The sequence below is a fragment of the Cheilinus undulatus genome, linkage group 9 (assembly GCF_018320785.1).
Source record: "Cheilinus undulatus linkage group 9, ASM1832078v1, whole genome shotgun sequence".
Taxonomy (NCBI): Eukaryota; Metazoa; Chordata; class Actinopteri; order Labriformes; family Labridae; genus Cheilinus; species Cheilinus undulatus.
Genome location: NC_054873.1, coordinates 29,365,055 through 29,382,903, shown reverse-complemented (window position 1 = coordinate 29,382,903; position 17,849 = coordinate 29,365,055). Strand labels below are relative to the sequence as shown.

The following is a 17,849-nucleotide window of genomic DNA, read 5'->3' as shown; positions in this document are numbered from 1 at the left end:
TGCAATTTTCTTTTCCCAAAATGTTGATGAAAATTGAGATTATTTTGAAGTTCCTCATTTTATAAAAGGGCCACATGAACTGTCATGTTGAGGAGAATGATTTTTTTAATCATTCTTTAATATGACAAACATACAGATATCAGGAAAGGATTTTGCGAGCTATTCTAGAGAAAAATGACACTTGAATTCTTTTCATTATGTGTAAAGCACCACATCTCTGTTTCAAAAAAATCAAATTTTTGGACACACAAATTAGAGACATAATGCACCTTCTGTGACTTTAAAATTGCAGTACAACTTATTGGGATTAAATCTAAATTTTGATTAATTACCCAGCCCTAGTCTCTATGACTTTCAGAAGGAGATAAAACCACCAGTGACAAGGTTGATTTTTTTCAATTTATTTTTTTAATGCCTTAAAGAGCTATGGTGAGATAGGTGTGAGATGAGGTGATCAACACAAACTGAAAGTTCCACTCTGGAGCTTTAATAAATCAAGCGATTTATCTAATATCAAGAATTGCAGTCTATTGTCTTAACTGTTTTACAGGCCAAATTTATCGTTAACCCTGCAAGAATCCTCGTGTTTCCTTACATGGCTGCACAAGGCCAAAGTTCAAACTGTCACACTTGCACAATTCAGATCTGAGCCACACTTGGAGACAATGATTTTTTTGTGCTCAGGATTCACAGATCTTCCACAGGCCTCTTTTTGAACCAGAGCAGAAAAAAGTCTGCATTCTCAATAATGATGGAGTTGTGAATGAGTCCTCCTGTGACTCTGTCTCTGTCATAGCCACGGGTTCCCTCAACCACCCCCCTTATCCTCAGTTTTTCCTCATGAAATATGGGAAAGACAGCCACAAAGAAGACGAGGTAATGGCGCCGCATGAGCTCTCCTCTATACGAGCTGGTGGAGGAGCCCCATCGAGTTTTTGTCATCCAGTTCTAGCACAGATACTCTCTTGTAGAGAAGCAGCTTGAGACAGCAGATTGACAACACGGCAGGCAAAACAGGGGCACACAGGCAGGATCACAGCGACCACACACACTCACAGAAATATATAGATTGGATAAAGTGAAGGATTTTCAACAGGCCTGTCTTTGTAAAAGAATAACCTCTGACAACAGATAGGAGCTGAAGGTTAGCATGGGTCTATCAGCAAAGTGACTGTCACTTCAGTTACTGTTGAGAGTAACTTTAGAGTGTAAGTACAGCAGAAACCGCATAATGAAACCCAGGAGGATAATGATAATCCCTGAGCTAACAGTTGTGTGAGAGCACATTTTTCACCATCATCCTCATGCAAACACTCCAATGCAGCAAACTCCTCAGCAGCTCCACTCTCAAACATGGACAAATCTACTTCTAAGAGAGAGGAGTGATGGGAAAAAATAACTCAAGTGACTATCTGCTAAATCTTGTGTGTTTTATTACCCTTTTAGGCCACTAGGTAGACTCAGAATTTAATTTCAAAATGCTATCTCCCATGACGATCTTCAGTGCAGCAGAATGAGTCCTGCTTCGAATTTAATTTGCCACTACTTTAAAAATTAAGCCAAAAAATGGCCAAAGAGCATCTTGCTGTGGAGTCTAAACATGGACAATTCAATAGAGACCAGGAGAGGCAGAAGCCATCTGGAGAGGATGCAGCTCTAATGATTGACTATGATACCAGCCGAGCCTGAGAGCAACAACTGCTGTGATTACTGCACCAGTCTGTCACACCACAACCAGGAGGCATCTCGACAGGAAACTAACATTGTGTTTATCCGCGCCTGAACAGTTTGCTTGGACCACTCATTCAAATGCTTCTAATAAAACAACAAGTGTAAAGCAGAATAATCCTTGTAAACAAAATAGGGTGTTTATGAGGATGAGTAACATTTCTCTCAAGGACACCATGCAACAATGTTGTACGAAAGTGCTTCAGTTTTTCAGTTGTTTTTTATTTCATCAATAGCTGTAAAATTCCTGGGAAGGCAGAGTAAAGACCAGCTGTTATTCTGAAAGACATCTGTCAAGACTATCTAAACATACAACTGAGGATGAAAATACAATGCAGGCTCTTTAAAGGCCAAATGGCAAACTATGTGCTGTCTGTGACACCCAGACTGCACAAGACTTTCCTTTCATCAACTCTCAAATTATTAAAGTCCCAGTAAAGTTATTTTAAAAAACAGTATTTTAGGTTTGTTGTTATGTGGCACTTTGGCACTGTAACACTAACAGACCGGAGGGATTGACCGTAACTGCTTGTAGAGAGACAAAGCCACAGTCTTCTTCTTTCAATCATCAAGGACTAAAGGCAAATACAAGATAGATTTAAACACAACTTCAGCAGGTTAGATGTTTGTTCCTGCTGCATCTGGATCAAGTGAAAAACAGACAAGCACTCCAACAACTAGTCTTCACTAGGGATGTCACAATTACAGATTTTTTAGGTGTGATTATTGTCAGAGAAATTATTGCAATTTTATGATTATCACAATTATTTTTGCATTAATTGATTTCACACTACCATGAATAAGTAAAATCCCATGGACACACCTTATAGGTCTTGTATTTTAATTTATTTCCATCCTAGGATGCTCTCATAACAAAATAATTTACCAACAATGTAAAGTAACCAATAATTACAAGAAAATGATAATAATCTCATTTGGATGGACCACTTGAGTGATCTTAGCTGAGTAGTGTTTGAGTTAAAAAGCTATAATTCATAATTTTTGTTTTTTTATCCCAAAAATCCCTCACGGCTGACTTCAACCGTTTATTCGGAGGGAACAGCTCTTCCTCTTCCATGCTGTAGCATGTTTGGGACTGTGACACACCTCCGCGCGCAACTGCAGGAAGCAAGGCGGTGACACGCGGTTGTTATGTAACTTTGTTTGTGCTCCGGGCGAGTTGCACTGTCGTACCAATATGGTTCCCGGCATAATCTTTTCTGGAAATTGACGGTATTTAGGAAACGTTATGATTAACTAATCGTAAAGTTTAATACCTCAATTAATCATGAAAATGGGTAATCGTGCCATACCTAGTCTTCACCCTGACCTTATGGTGAACTCTGGCCAGAGCACAGCTGCCTGGCTCTGAGCCAGAGCAGGGACATAAATTGGGGATTAGATTTACTGTTTTCTGGCACAAATCTCTCTGTTATAATACTTTTATTGACCCATAGGCCACTGTGGCTGATAGATTTGGGAAAATTATCCCACACCAAACAAAAATACAGACAAGAATATCAATGGATCTCACAGGTGAATCCCAGGAAGAAACTGGAGCACACGAATCACTTAATGCAGTTTAATCAGGTGAACTGCGCCTTCATCAGCATGTAACTTTTTAACTTTCAATGAAGGCAGTGATATCAGCTAACAACAGACTGTACTGAGATGAACTGCTTGGTGGTTTTATATCATTGTAGTGTTAGAGGGGCAGGGTAGTTCCCCATAGGGACAGGAGACGTGGTGGATCCCTATATTTGTCCTGCCCAAACTAAACCAAGCCAGGAAAAGAGGTGAAAAACTTTCTGATGGTCTAAATCAAAAATTTGGTCACACACAGATCTCAGTGTTTTCACATGTTTACAGCAACTTTATTCCAACATATCTAGTGTGTTAAGACAAATTTGAGATTTTTATAAAAAAAAATGGTGTTTAAACCCTGTAACTGGATGACTCTAGTCATGACAAAAACTTGCCCACATGTGGAACAAACAAAGGGAAAACAAAAAAGGAAAGTAACCAAGTTAAAAAGTACATGCATAAGGTGTAGACTTACTTATTCCTGAACTACATCCAAACCATCTCTCCAACTTTACTGTAAGATTCACAAGGTCAGCCCATTAAATTAAGATCAGGGGAGAAACAGTAATGATTTTCTGGTAAACAAGACACTTTCTGCTTAAGCTGCATTTGCAAGTGGAAACAGAAACAGAATATTGATGCAAAAGCAAAAGGCCTTATCACACTGTCGGTGGTGTTATTGTCTAGCTGGGATAAAAGCTAGCTTATTATTGCTGCTCCAAAGTAAGCACACCTATTGTAAAGGATGACATTTAGATTTGAACAAGCTGTGATGCAACTGAAAATGACCCCGAAGCTGAAAGTAATAGCCCATAAAGCAGCAGGAAAATAGTGTGGCTGCAGCCTTCACTAACCTCGCAAATACACTGAAATTGGCATTTAATATACCGTATTATCTCCAGCCTGGTGGACTATTATTATTGTTTAATTTGAGTGTGTAGTATGTCAGTGGCATTGAATGGAGAGGCAGAGAGTAATTCCACAGTCAGCACTTCTCAGGACTGTCGAGAACAGCAGGATTAAAGCATGTGCGCACTGAGGAAATGCTAATTGGCTAAACTGCTCCACGCCACACCTCTTTTTCCTCTACTCTGTGCATCCCGCACTGACACCCTGGGCATGGCATCAGCCTTTTATCCCCATCTGAATTAAAGCAAGGTCAGTCTCCTGCAGGACCAAAGCGTGTCTCTGGAGACCTTTGTGTTTTCCTGGAACACACACAGGCCAATGGCGGTTTCACATTACAGCAAACAAGGGACGATGTTTTGATCATTTGTGTATTCAAATCCAATATTCCTGCACAACAGGAACTATATTTAGGTCCAGCTCTGTGGGGGAGGGAAGGGAGACATGGCAAGGTCAGGTATGTTATTTCTACCAGATGTGAAAGCTGCTTCTAAATGTAAGAACTGCTTAATTTTTAGTGGTTTAAATCTGAAAAACAAGTTAACAAATAGTACCCAAATCACTGTGCAAGAGTTATTTAAAGAACAACATAAATGCATCTTGTCAAAGTCTATGAGGAAAATTGGATTTCCTATGACAGTAAAATATTACACATTTTATAGTAGCCTGAAGGTGTAATTTAAAGAGCTCATGGAGCTGCAGATACATCATGCTGTCAGATTGTCTTTACCATAATAATAACATGAGGAGAGTATGATTGTGGCACACTGACGTTATCTTAGTGCACCATACTATAAGCATGGTATCAGTATTGGCAGACATTAGCTTAAAAATCTAATTATCAGTATTGGCATATAACAAAATGTTGATATATTGGCAGTAACCATCAACCCTATGTATGAATAATTTTGAGGTTGTTTTTAAGCTAGAACTAGCAGACCTAGGTCAGCCGTCTTTTACTTTCCTCATTTTTTTACATTTTAAGTGCCTTTTTGGTACCTAAGTTTTAGGTCTCAACTACATTTACATAGAGTGCTGTACAGCCTCAATTTTTTTAGCCTCAATTTTTAGCCTGAGGGCACTATTGAGTGGGAGGGAGGCTTGTTACAACCCACGTCATGCTCCGGATGTCCTTGCATATTACCAGCACTGGAAAAAATTTGTTGGAAAAACATGACAAAGTCCACATCTTTAGGGTGGAATAAGTGTTGGTGAGTAGGCACAGCCAAGGGTACTGTCCAGGCGGGTATTGGGGTGATGAGCCCCTGGTTGTGCTGTCGATGTCCCAAGGGCCTGAAAACTGCCAGAAGTCTCAGAGCAATTTACCAGGGGTGAAAAGACCCAGGCAAAAGAAATACTGTCGAGCTTGACCTTGGTTGCCGAGTGTCACACATACATGAAAACATATATCATGTCTCACTCTGGCTGATAAATATCTGACACAACAAATACACAGTGGCTCCTAAGAATGGGTGGTGATGCTGTATCCTGGGGTACATAAAAAAAAAAAAACTTCTTGATTACAGTCAAGAAGATGGTATGGTGTAATGAGCGCATGTTTATAATAAATGCCTTAAAATAGGGGTTGGCGATATACCGAGTATACTTGATGTATAAAATGTCTATATCGCAAACATCCGAGTATAAATTATGTGGAAGTTTCAAGCCATCAGCACGCATTTCTCGCTGGAATTTGGTTTCTACCATTGTCCCTGAACGCATCTCTCACAGCAGAGAGCTCACTCTCCCGCCCATCCAGAAAACCCTCCTCCGCACATGCATGTTTTTGTATCAGTGGAGGAGAGAGGAGGTAAACACAATGGGTAAACAGAACAGCATGGCGAGTTAGCGGCTAGTTATCTGCGGTCAGAGATGGACAGCAAGAAACAGCGCTGGGTCTGTCATCTGCCAAGGGGTTCAGCTTTGAAAGAAAGATGTTGAAGTCACACACTCAAACATTACACAGCCACTTAGAGAACATTTCAAAGTATCGCAATATATATTGTGTATCGGGATATAGCAAAAATATATCGGGATATCAATTTTAGGCCATATCTCCCAGCTCTACCTTGAAAATATGTGCCAGTCTCTACAAGCAGCACCACGGCCACTGTGTGAAGATGCTTTGAATATGATAAATGTAAACGTGTAACTGACTGGCAAATTTAGTAAATGACGAATGCATATAAACCAGTGCATATACCCCTGTAGTTGACTTTTTGTTTTTTTGACTCCTTGTTAAAGGATTGAATAAAGCGCCTACAGAGGCATGCTCTCTGCTCTCTGTGCTTGCTTGTGCATATTGGCAAGTGCATGTAAATGTGTGTTTTAAACACCTGGCAGTAATACCGTATTAGTATGCAAGGTGTTTAAAATGTCAGGGGAAGCCATGACAGTATCAAAAAAACAGATACCACTAAATCCTACTGGCTACTGTCATTGTTGCATGCAACATTATTTGTCATTGGGCCAATGCTTGTCAACAGAGTTGATATCAACTGATACATTTTAACATCACAGTAAAGCTTTAACTTGTCAAAGCTTTACAAATGGCATGAATTAAAAAAACAAAACAAAACAAAACAGAATTATACACTCTCTTCACAGAAATATTCCATTTATTTTCCTTAACCAAGAGTCCTTGTGCTCATTTCCTAGCAAAGAACACCCTCGTGAATCTGGAGTCAACCTGAGCACAATCCTGATAATTAATAAGTCAAAGGCTTTCACCTCCACCCTTATCTCTTCCTCCATTCCTCTCATAAATTAATTAGTCCTTGCTCCAGCAGAACACAGCCATCACTGGACATTACAGAGAGCAGAACTGACCTTAGCTATTTTAAGTTCAGCAGGGTAACTATGAACAAGCTGTCGTATTACATGTGTATTACTCTTAGTTAACAGAGCGATGTTCAAGCAGTGGTTGTTGATGCAGGTACAACAAAGGGCAGAGATAACCCATTAAAACACATAACCCTATAAATTCCCAGCTACTGAGTTATTCTGACTTATTTTTTTGCCCACATTTTAATACAAGCATCATTGACTTTGACCTAGTCTTTGGGCTACAGGGTGCGCTCCTGGGCTACACACTCTGCTGGAAAGCGAGTCCAAGGGTATGGATACTGACAGAAATTATGAATCTCTGCCCTTGTCACAGGAAGAGAGAGAGCAGTTCTTCTTACACTAAAAATATCCAGGGAGGAAGAATGTCCTCCAGCAGCAGTATTTCCAAAGGATCACTGCAGAAGCAGAGCATAAAATGTTTTTACTTAATCACAGAAGACAACAGAATTCACAAATGGCTACCTCTTTATTGCAGTAGTTCAAGAAAATTGTATCAATAATTATGCGATATCAGAGTGTGAATCCTTTAGGAAATTATAACACTGGCTACAGTAGCACTGCTATTAAGACATCATTGGTTTACATTGTCAGACAGTCATTAAGTCAATAGGGCGTCCTGCTACACACAGTTGGTTATCCAATATGTGGCCTTCCTCATCCTTCATTTAAAAATGTGACGAATAGACCTCCTAATATATGGAGACAGAAACAGCTTAGAGGAGGAGCGCTCCACCCAGCAGCCACAGTCAGTCAACCAATGAGCTCGTCTTTCACTCAGCCAGTCAGCCGGCACAGAGACTGTGGGCTGACCTGGCTTCTGAGGCAGACCCTCAGTGGGAGTGGTTAGTGTTCACCCTGACAGATGTTGCCCAAACATTTTTACTCTATTACATACTGTGATGGATGCAGATCAGCCTGAAACAACAAAGACTGCAGCCCATGATGATTTCATTATCATTATTAACCACATTTTTAAACATAAATCTCTTTTGGAGCGTTTACAGTAATGCCGTCTCTTTGGTCCGCCAGCCTACATCTGGTTTTAGACGGATAACTATGCCAGACTACAGTGATGTAATGTTACAGAATGGGGACCATGTTTGGTGTCAAAAGTTCAGTGTTTTGGAAAAGACAATAATTTTAAGCCAAAGATTTGCTGGCTTAAAATTGACATACATTAGATGTGAAATGAGTAAATTAGATGAAGTGATCTCAGCTTTTCTATGCAAAGAGGTGAAGCACACAAACCATAGTGATCCTCAGTAGTAAAGGAAATGTCTCCCTCTTTACACATTTTATGTAACAAGCCAAATAAATTAATTGGATCCATTTATGCAGTATGTATGCCTATATTCAACCAATTTACTAACAACTGAACAGGTGCTAAAATGGCTTCAACCACTTAATCCTCACAGGTTTGGTTGTTATCTACAGCTCACTGGAGACCATATGGGTGGTTTGATCTCAACATACAACCATATGTTCAAGCTGAAAAGCATTTATTCTACACTATTACATCCGGGACATAATTTTAGACCTGCATAAATGCTCCAGATTGTACTTTATTGTTGCATTATCAACACCTTAAAGGCATCTTCACCTATTTCAAATAAAGAAGAATATCACAACTTACAGTTAACCTTAAAAGCTATGAAAGCATTGAAGGATGCCTTTGCTCTTAGAAACTGAGGCTTTCAGTTTTCACAATACCTTCAACTTAGAAGGCATGCAGTCAAACACTCAGTAGGTCATGAAGATCTGCCTGAGAAAAATGTGGCAAAAAGGCTGTGATATACAGAAGGCCTAAGATGACATACATCTATATATTAACTGATATTGTAATGAGTAACTTCTTTTTCTTTGACCTATCTATATTGGGGTATTGGGATAACAAAGCTTAAGAGTGGCCACTTTATTAGGTACAGCTTGCTAGCCCTGGCCTTGCACACCTTTTGCTATCAGAACTGCCTTAATAATTCTTGGCATAGTTTCACTAAGGTGTTGGAAACATTCCTCAGAGATTCCGGTCCACATTGCACAGCTGCTGCAGATTTGTTGGCTGCACATCCACAATGTGGATCTCCCATTTTACGAATTCCCAAAGGTGCACTATTGTATTGAGATCTGGTGACTGTGGAGACCACTGGAGTACAGTGAACTCATTGCCATGTTCAAGAAACCAGTTTGAGGGATGGACATGGTCAGCAACAAAACTCCGGCTAGCTGTGGCATTTAAACTATGCTAAATTGGTACTAAGGGGCCCAAAGTGCGCCAAGAAAATGTCCCCCACCATCACACCACCACCAGCCTGAACCATTGATACAAGGCAGGATGGATCCATGCTTTCATATTTAGATCTTTGAGTCAGCAAAAAACACAACTATTTACATAGGCTTTTTTGTTTACCTATTTTAAACTGTCCCACTGTTAAGTATTTTATGACCACAAATACACAGAAAATTAAATTACATGGACTCCATTTTTACAGAATCAACAAAAAGCTGGTAGTCAAACAATATGGAGATTTTTTTTCTTTAAAAAAAAACATGTGAATTGCCAAAGTTATGAAAAAAACTAGCACCAGCCCTGTGCAGTATATAGCACTGTACCCCATGTGCAAAATTATTTTTTATATTAAATTCAAATGATCATATTCTCTATTTTAATGGACCTATTAATATTAAACAAAAATAAAGAGATTTAAAATCACACTTTCACACAATGTAATTGCAATTCAAAATGCAGCTTTTTTTCATGCTATAACGTGACAAAAATAGTGCATGATGACATGGTTGTGGACTTATTAAGTTTTTCAATTGTGTTGTCTTCCATCTCAGGTCCAAACTGAAAAACTTTTCATATAATACCTTTGAGTGGTTGGAAATTTTCAGAAATTGGGTTGTGATTTCTCATAAGGCAGTGGCGGTAGGTCCTAATGCTAGACCAACTGAGAGCCACCGGTTTAGATGTTGAACTTTTTGGGTTGGTCTCCCATGACTTAAGTGTCATAGATCAGAATTCTCAGTGATATATGAAGAATGACAGCTGGCTGGAGTTGTTGATTATGACTGCTCAACAAAAAGACAGGTTTCTAGGAACCCAGGGCCAGTCTGAGGGGAATGAGAGTTTGAGGCCCAACGTGCTGGCTTCTTCCCTCTCATGCATTTTGTATTAACAGACCTGTATGTTTGATATCAGATGAAAAACACAATGTGGAAGCTGATTTTGGCTGCCATCTGAAATGCATTACAATTACCCTAGTGTACTCATTTCTCTTATTTATGTGCCCGGATTTCACAAATCACAGGAGGATGTGAGAAGTGCACTGAATGCATATTTTCCTGTATTTTTGTGTTTTTGCACTCTATTTTTAGTTTGTATTCATACTTTAAAAATTCTACACAGCAACTTCCTTATGAGAGCCATTACACGAATAAATACAATCACTAATAAACACACAAATAAAATTGTCCCTGTTACAGTTAAACAGCATCTAACTTCCATTTAATGTCTTTCAAGTGTATCACCAACATATCCTTAAAATCCCTGATGGTGAAAGGTCGGGTAATCTCTGACAGAAAGTCCCTGTGGCCTCTCTTGCCTTTAAATCTGGATAACAGGCAGCAGATTTGAAACATTTCCCCCCTAGAAAATCAGACACTAGGAACTCCAGACAGAAGGTTCAAATTTAATCAAATGTAGAGAGCTAATATATGTTAATATAAGAGACAGGTGATAGATTGTTGGGTACCTAGAACCAGACCATTTCAGCCTGTTAGGCCCTCACTAGGTTTGCCCTGATCAGTAACCTGCAGGTCCTCTCAAAAATAATAACCAATTTTGTGCTGATCTCAGATGCATGCACACGAGCTGTTTCAGGTCTGGCTAACAGAGTGAAACAAAAACTAACGCAACAGCCACACACACTCAAAAAATTACCATTTCAACATTACAAGCATGAGATGTCCATGAGTAGAATACAAAGCTTTGAACATTTAAGGATATATATAGACCCATTTCCCTAGACTTTCTTCTCTTGTTGCACCTCTGCTCATGGCGTCCATCTTGCCTGCATATACTCGTGCATTCCTACTCTCACTCATGAGAGCATGATATATTGAAATGTGATCTAATTAAAATTCCTGTTATGTTTATTTGGTTACTGTGGGTGACTTATAAGAAAAATCTCAGCGTGTGAGCGGATGATTAAAAAGATTAAACTGCAGTCAGACACATAACCTTGCAGGAAAATAATAATGATTAGTATTGGCAAATAGTGGATATAAAAAATGTTATAAACCCTTTGGAAGCACAAGTATTGTACAACAAGGCAGTGAGAGGCAGAGAGGCAGATTACATTTAAATCAACAGCTAAAGTAAACAGTCACTGATTGGAGTTATTTGTTGGATAATTCATAATTCCTATGACTACAGATAAAGAGAGTAAAGCAGTAAACTTCTCTGACAATGATTTGATTAAATAATGACTTACAATGAGGGATAAAACACATGATTATGGTACAATACAGAGCTGAAGTTTTTGAGTTTTTCCTGGCTAAACATTATCAGCTGTCAAGGTGCATTGAGGACAAAACACAAAGCACAATATTATCATCACATCTGTAACGGCTGATATTAGTCTTTGCTTAAAAAATTGATATAGAAATATATCATCATGTGCACCTTGCTTATAAGTGCATCAATACAGGTTTTGCAGAACTGCTACAACCTTAAATGTTGGGACAGCAGTTTCTACATACACAACCAGAACAAGTAAGAGGTGGCATGGATTATAGTTTTTATCTAACGAAAAAAAAAAATGGATTGTTTTCTCCTTTTCAAAGACCTGAAAGTCAGGAGCTGAATTTGAGTCTTGCAAGCTGTGCAATAAACAAGGTAAAACACTGCAGCACACACCAATCTTCACTGACACATGACAGTTAGCAACAACAGCTAGGCTCACTGAGCTTTCCCATGTCATCCCAACCAGCACTGAATGACACTGTTGAGTCAAAATTTCTCTCTTCTAAACAGGATCAGGAACTGAACATTGGCGCTGATAACAAGGCTTCAAGCAGCTGCTTCAGGCTGAATTAGTAATGCTGTTAAATCTCACTTGTTGGTACTGTACAGAAAAAGCAGTGCTGCTTTATGCAGATGTAAAGCAAAACTCAGTCATACAAGTGCAAGAGGGCTTGTAATAAATGGAATATTATTATATGACAAGTATAAAGAACAGCAGATAGAGAGACAACAGAGAGGGTCATTCTAAGTCTAAAAAGTTGAATATTTCTGTATTTGTTTTTAGTAATAGACAAATGATTATAAATTCATTCTTTTAGTTTACTTGAATCTCCAATGATCTGAATTTAATTGAGCTGAACTGTTTCCCAACCATTTTTCCCTGGAGCCACATGTACCTAAGAAAAGCCCTCCCAGGACCCAAGAGAGAAGAAAAAGTGACACACTGCCGTCAAAAATCAACAACTGTTTCACTGATAAAACCCTAAAGAAGGCCTATGCATGTTTTTCTTATCAAAAGACTTTTGTATAAATGACTTAACTGCTTTATCACAGTTTTAGTCAATATTTGCAAATCTAATTTTGGCAGCCTCAGAGCAGACCCCCCCCCCCCAAGATCTTTGGTGCCCCAAGTTGGGAACCAATGTTCTACCATACAGAACAGCAGATGTGATACATTTAGTGTGGGACATGTTTATTATGTCATGTTTATTATCCTGAATCAACTTGTTGCAATATGTATCGTATCACGAGGCTGTGGAAAATACCCAACCCTAACAGATATTAGATTTAAAAAGTTTATTATCTGTATTGACAGATATGAAAATATTTACAACCAATAACTTGGCTGTAATTATTCCATTTGTGCAAATTATCCAAACATACCTGAGTCAAGATAAAAAAACACAAAGACAGCATGACACACAAGAGTCTTGATGAAATCAGAAAGCTTCAGCAACACATGTATTTTGGAGAACATCACCAGACTGACACATTTATTCTGTGGCCTTCATGACCCATAGTATGAAACACAGAGTGACAGCAGGACTTAGTGAACGCAGTCACACATGTCTGAAAGACATCAAATGAGGACAAAGAGTGAGATTAAGGAGTATCAAGAACAGACTCTGCAGATGTAACAGTAATTAGTGTAAGAATATGCTAGAACAAGGCAGAGCCTGCTCATGAAATCATTGCATCACAATTACTAAAGGTCACAATTAAGATGCTAACCTCACTCTCACTATCTCAAAGTCAATCTGTCTCTCAACACCTAACAACAAAAATCAAACTGATAAAGCCTTTTCAGCAGAATCTAAAACAATCTTTATTATCTACTGGTAAAAAAAAAATCACTTCTCATTGGGATTGAAGCACAAGCAGAGTCCAATCTGTAGTGAGGTTTGTGGGTTTTGGATGTGTGTTTCTGTTCTGCACACAAACAGACTTCATTAACTTAAATATTTAAAATGGCTCGTCCTATTGTTGGCTGTGAGAAGAGGAATAAAATGACATTCTCACACCTCTGGCTCCCACCATCAGTATATATTGTGCCTGATGTGTCATAGCCTGTAAATCAGGCGACTGCAATCTCCGGTCTGTGCTGCCTCACCAGCACTGAGCCTCTCTCTTTCTCTCATACTTCAGTAGCAGACTGCCGACTACCACTTGCATGCTGATTACAGTATCAGGAGCAGTCAAACGGAACATACACTGGCTTCTCTCCAAAGTGTGATACAACGAGGGGTAGTCTATCAGCATTTTATAGCCTCCAGCATGCTGTAAAGGAAGAAACCCTGACACACAAAGGCTTTTCTGGCTCTTTAGGCAAAACTAAGCTTTTAGCTATGAGCACCATCAACGGGCATATCAGTTCAATCTTAAAGTTCCTGTGTGTTTTTCTGCACTGGTGAACTGGAGCATCAGAAAAGGTAGTGCTTACTAACATGTATTAAAGTATCACTGTATCAAAGTAGTCTCCTTCAAAATAAAATCCCCTGTTGATGCAGAGTCAACCCGTGCTGCTGCATGAGAGGAGGTTCAGGGAGAGGCCATGTTGTTGGCCCATTGTTTCCAGATCAGCGACTCGCCCACAGTTGCCATGGCTGCTGCTGCTGTGCCCACCTTTTCCTGGACTTATAAGGCTGGACAGCGGCAGCAGCAGCCACATCCATTCTGCCCTCGGGTCCGACCGCTTCTAGGGTCATCTGCATGAAGGGTTCACTCTGCTGTGATTTCAGCTAAAGTCAACTTTAAAATGTCATGAAGACAAGGTCAAAGACAGATAGAGAGTAAGAGAGTGCTCTGACAATGTTAAGAGCTGCTTTATCTGTGTACATGACTATACAAAAAAAGCTTTTGAGCCATCCAGTCAAAAGTGCACGGAAATGTTCAGTAGAAAAATGGAGGTTGAGGGAATTGACTTTGATAGCGTGTCTGGAAAATAAAAAAATAACCCCTCTGTGAAAGTGTCACTTCAGTTTCTCAACTTTGCTGAAGCCTCTGCAGAGAAACATTATGTACCACTTTGAGTGGAGAGCTGCACGCTGAGAATGAGAAAATGTCTGAGGTGTATTGGTGCACTGATCCCCACAGCATTGTGAAGAAGATGTACCTGCACAGAGGCAGGCACAGTTTGTACAGAAAAGCCCTTAAGAAATAACCTTTAGAGTTTACTCAATTACCCAAACGATGAACGATTTGGTCAACATCTAGAGCGCACATTAAAAGTTGAAAACAAACTGTGCAAGGCCAAAGCAAACAAAAAACTACATTATTCAGTTAATGTGGGAATACATTCCAAGCACAGTATCAGTGCACACCTCTTTGTTTTTTCTCTCAGCGCAGACTAAAAGCACAGGAGAATCAAATGTTTAAATTGGCTGGAGAGTGGACGTACAAGAACTTTCCTCAGACTTCACAAAGTTTTTTAAGTGGAGGGTGAGCGCAGGAGGGCATGCCGACAAATTGAAAGTCTTTCCTGAAGAGGGCTTCAAAGACATATATGTGGTTTTAACAAGACAGGTTTCTGGTAAATTCTGCTGCTACTGTCACAAAGGTGAAGAGATGTGAGTATACAAAAAAATACCTGTTTGGAGATTTCCAATCTCAGTTGGTATAACCTTTAGGAAAAGAGCAGTACAGTCATTGCATGAACAAAATCTTGAATGTGTTGCTCTCCATCTGACCTGTAAGAAAGCAAATATTTAAATGTATAAAGCAAATACAACTATATTTAGATTTTGTTAGTCAGGAACATTTAAAAAAGTGGCATGTTCACACATTTACCACAACAGCAGGACTGGCCAAACAGAATTGAATCAAACTGGTATTTTGAAGCACATTTCAGGTTAATGAAATAATGCACTTTCTGTGATTTGAAAATTGCAGTTGGCCATGTAGCAAGCAGTATTGTTAGTAGAACTACAATGACCAATCAGGAATCAGGATTGTTGGATGTGGGGCCTTTGGTACTGTCTGGACAAGTAGTAAGGTTTCCAAGAGCCCCTGGTCGTGCTGTGGATGTTCCTGAAAACGGCCATCGGTCTCTTGGCCTATCACCAGAGGTGAAAAGACCAAGACAGAAGACATGCCATTAAGCTTGACCAAGGCTGCCGAGCAACACAGGTATGTCAACGTGTGTTGACACTGACTCTGCCAACATTTTGGCTTGCAAACTGAAACTGGAACATAGCCACTTGCAGCTAGCTGTGGCTGTCACCATTGTTTGGCTGTAGATCCAATTATTAGTCTGCTCTCTCAGCTCTATCTGGATTTAAACAGAACAGGTCGCATCTTGTAGGAACAGTGTGGTTTGATAGTCTTTTGAACCAGAAAATGGAGATAAAACTAGGCATGTAGACTGTGTACAGTTATACAGGCTTACCAACCACAGTGGTATAAAACCACACTTAAGACAGACATACAGACGTTAATCTGCAGGGAGGACAGAAGGCAGGTGATGTTAGTGCTGCTGATGTTAGCCACACTCAAGAGAAAACATTACATTTTTAACTGCTGAAATTTTGACTGAATTTGCTCAATCTGAACTGTTTTCTGAGTGTTTTCTTACCTCAGACTAGTCAGCTTAATTTTAATTTTAATTAATTAATAAATTAATTAATTAATTTTAATTTAATTTTAATTTTGGTTTGTCTGAAAAATTAGTCAGCTGAAATATCCATATAGAATTTTTCCATCTGATTTCTTGCACTAGTTTCTCTCTTACTGGATTTACCGCCTTAAACTCTGCATAAGTGTTCCTGATTACACGAAACTAAACATCTCAGGCTTAAATCCGCCTCATAAACATCTGGTCTACTAACCTCCCACCCACACTCAGCATGCATAACCTTAGCATATTGTGCAACAGGGTCAAGTGGAGACAAACATGCAGACTGCTTTAAATTCTTCTTGCAATGTGTCCAACTCAGAGTAGATGGGATGGAAGGGACAGGGAGTGATAAACCTTGGGTCATTTATTAATGCACAGCTGGACCTATACTGAGATAGAGGAGCTACATGATACACAGTGGTGTATATGGGATGCCGTCATGCTTAGTTAAGGACTCACAGGCTCAGTACTTCATGCTCCACATCTGCTGGTTACCATAGCAACTTGGTTTTGGGGCAATTCCCCGGTCAGGTGGCTTCTGTCAGCTCCAAAGGAAAAAAGAAAGCCTTTTCTAAGCAGCGTAGTTTGCAAAAAAAAAAAAAAAAGGAGCCAATGAATGATAAAAGGCTGTGACTTTCATTAGAGCTTCTTCAGATGGTCACTGAAAGCTGCTTCAGTGGCTGCACAGTCTGTGTTTAACAGAGACAAGCTGTCACTACTACAGCACAGATCACCTGAAGTGTCACTTAATATCTTTCACTGAGTTGCTGGAAAGTTTCTACAGAAAAAGTTCAGCTGTTTCTTCTAAGAGATCAGTAGATATTTAAGAGTGTCAAAAAGAAAATAAAACTAAGGCACAAACAGAAGAGTCTTGTGCAAGATCAACACTATCATTACTGCTGAATCACAGCTTTTGTGACTCAGCAAAATAAAAGCTACAACACCAAAACCAATGGAAACAAAGACCTCTTCCATCATGCAGCATTTGGAAACACTGTCACATTTCCATGCAATTTGTGCTGTGCTACTCCTGCATTTTGTGAAGACAAAAGAATCATTCATCTTCACCTTTTTGTTTATACCTCTTCAGAGCAAAAGCACAGTAAATGGCAGAAGATGGGGTTTGAATCATAATAAATTAATCTGGAAAATCAAGAACAATTGCAGTGTATTAGAAGGACTTTACAAATACAAACTGGTCATTTTGACAGCATGGGTGCATTTGAAAACCCCGCTGTGGGTTTCATACAAATTGGAGCAGTGGGAGGCGATCATTATGGGCAGGCGTCTGCAGGGCCAGGTCTCACTAGCTCATCCGGAGCCTGTGGGAGAGGTTCTCCATCTCATTTGGGGAAGTCCAGAGGAAACATGCCGCGGGCCAAGTGCTCCCAAGCTTCCCTCTTTTTAACCTGATTACTGTAATGAGCTTAGAGACTGCTGGATGCACAACATCTAATGTTGATGCAGATAAACACACTGCACTTACCCTCTTCACTTTCACTAACAGCTGAATGCACAGCGCATCATCAGGCTGAAACCCAGCATAGCTAGATGGCTCATTTACCATGGAAATCATTAGAGTAAAAGATGGGGATGAGACATGGCAATTCTGTTGAAGGTGAAGCAGATTTAAAAAGTAGCTTTAAG

General features: G+C 39.5%; 1 protein-coding gene across 3 annotated transcripts in view; it reads right to left on the bottom strand.

Annotated features, from left to right (window-relative positions):
* The window catches only part of tln2b (talin 2b), a 111,116-nt gene that overhangs the window by 65,199 nt on the left and 28,068 nt on the right, over nucleotides 1–17,849 (bottom strand). The window contains exon 1 of one of the 3 annotated variants that reach the window (XM_041795179.1): nucleotides 15,177–15,239. The exons of 1 other annotated variant lie outside the window; for it this stretch is intronic. The gene's annotated coding sequence lies outside the window, so the exon portion shown is untranslated. Of the gene's footprint in view, nucleotides 1–15,176; nucleotides 15,240–17,849 lie in introns of those variants that run through there. One more of the 3 variants, XM_041795176.1, reaches the window with a different exon arrangement.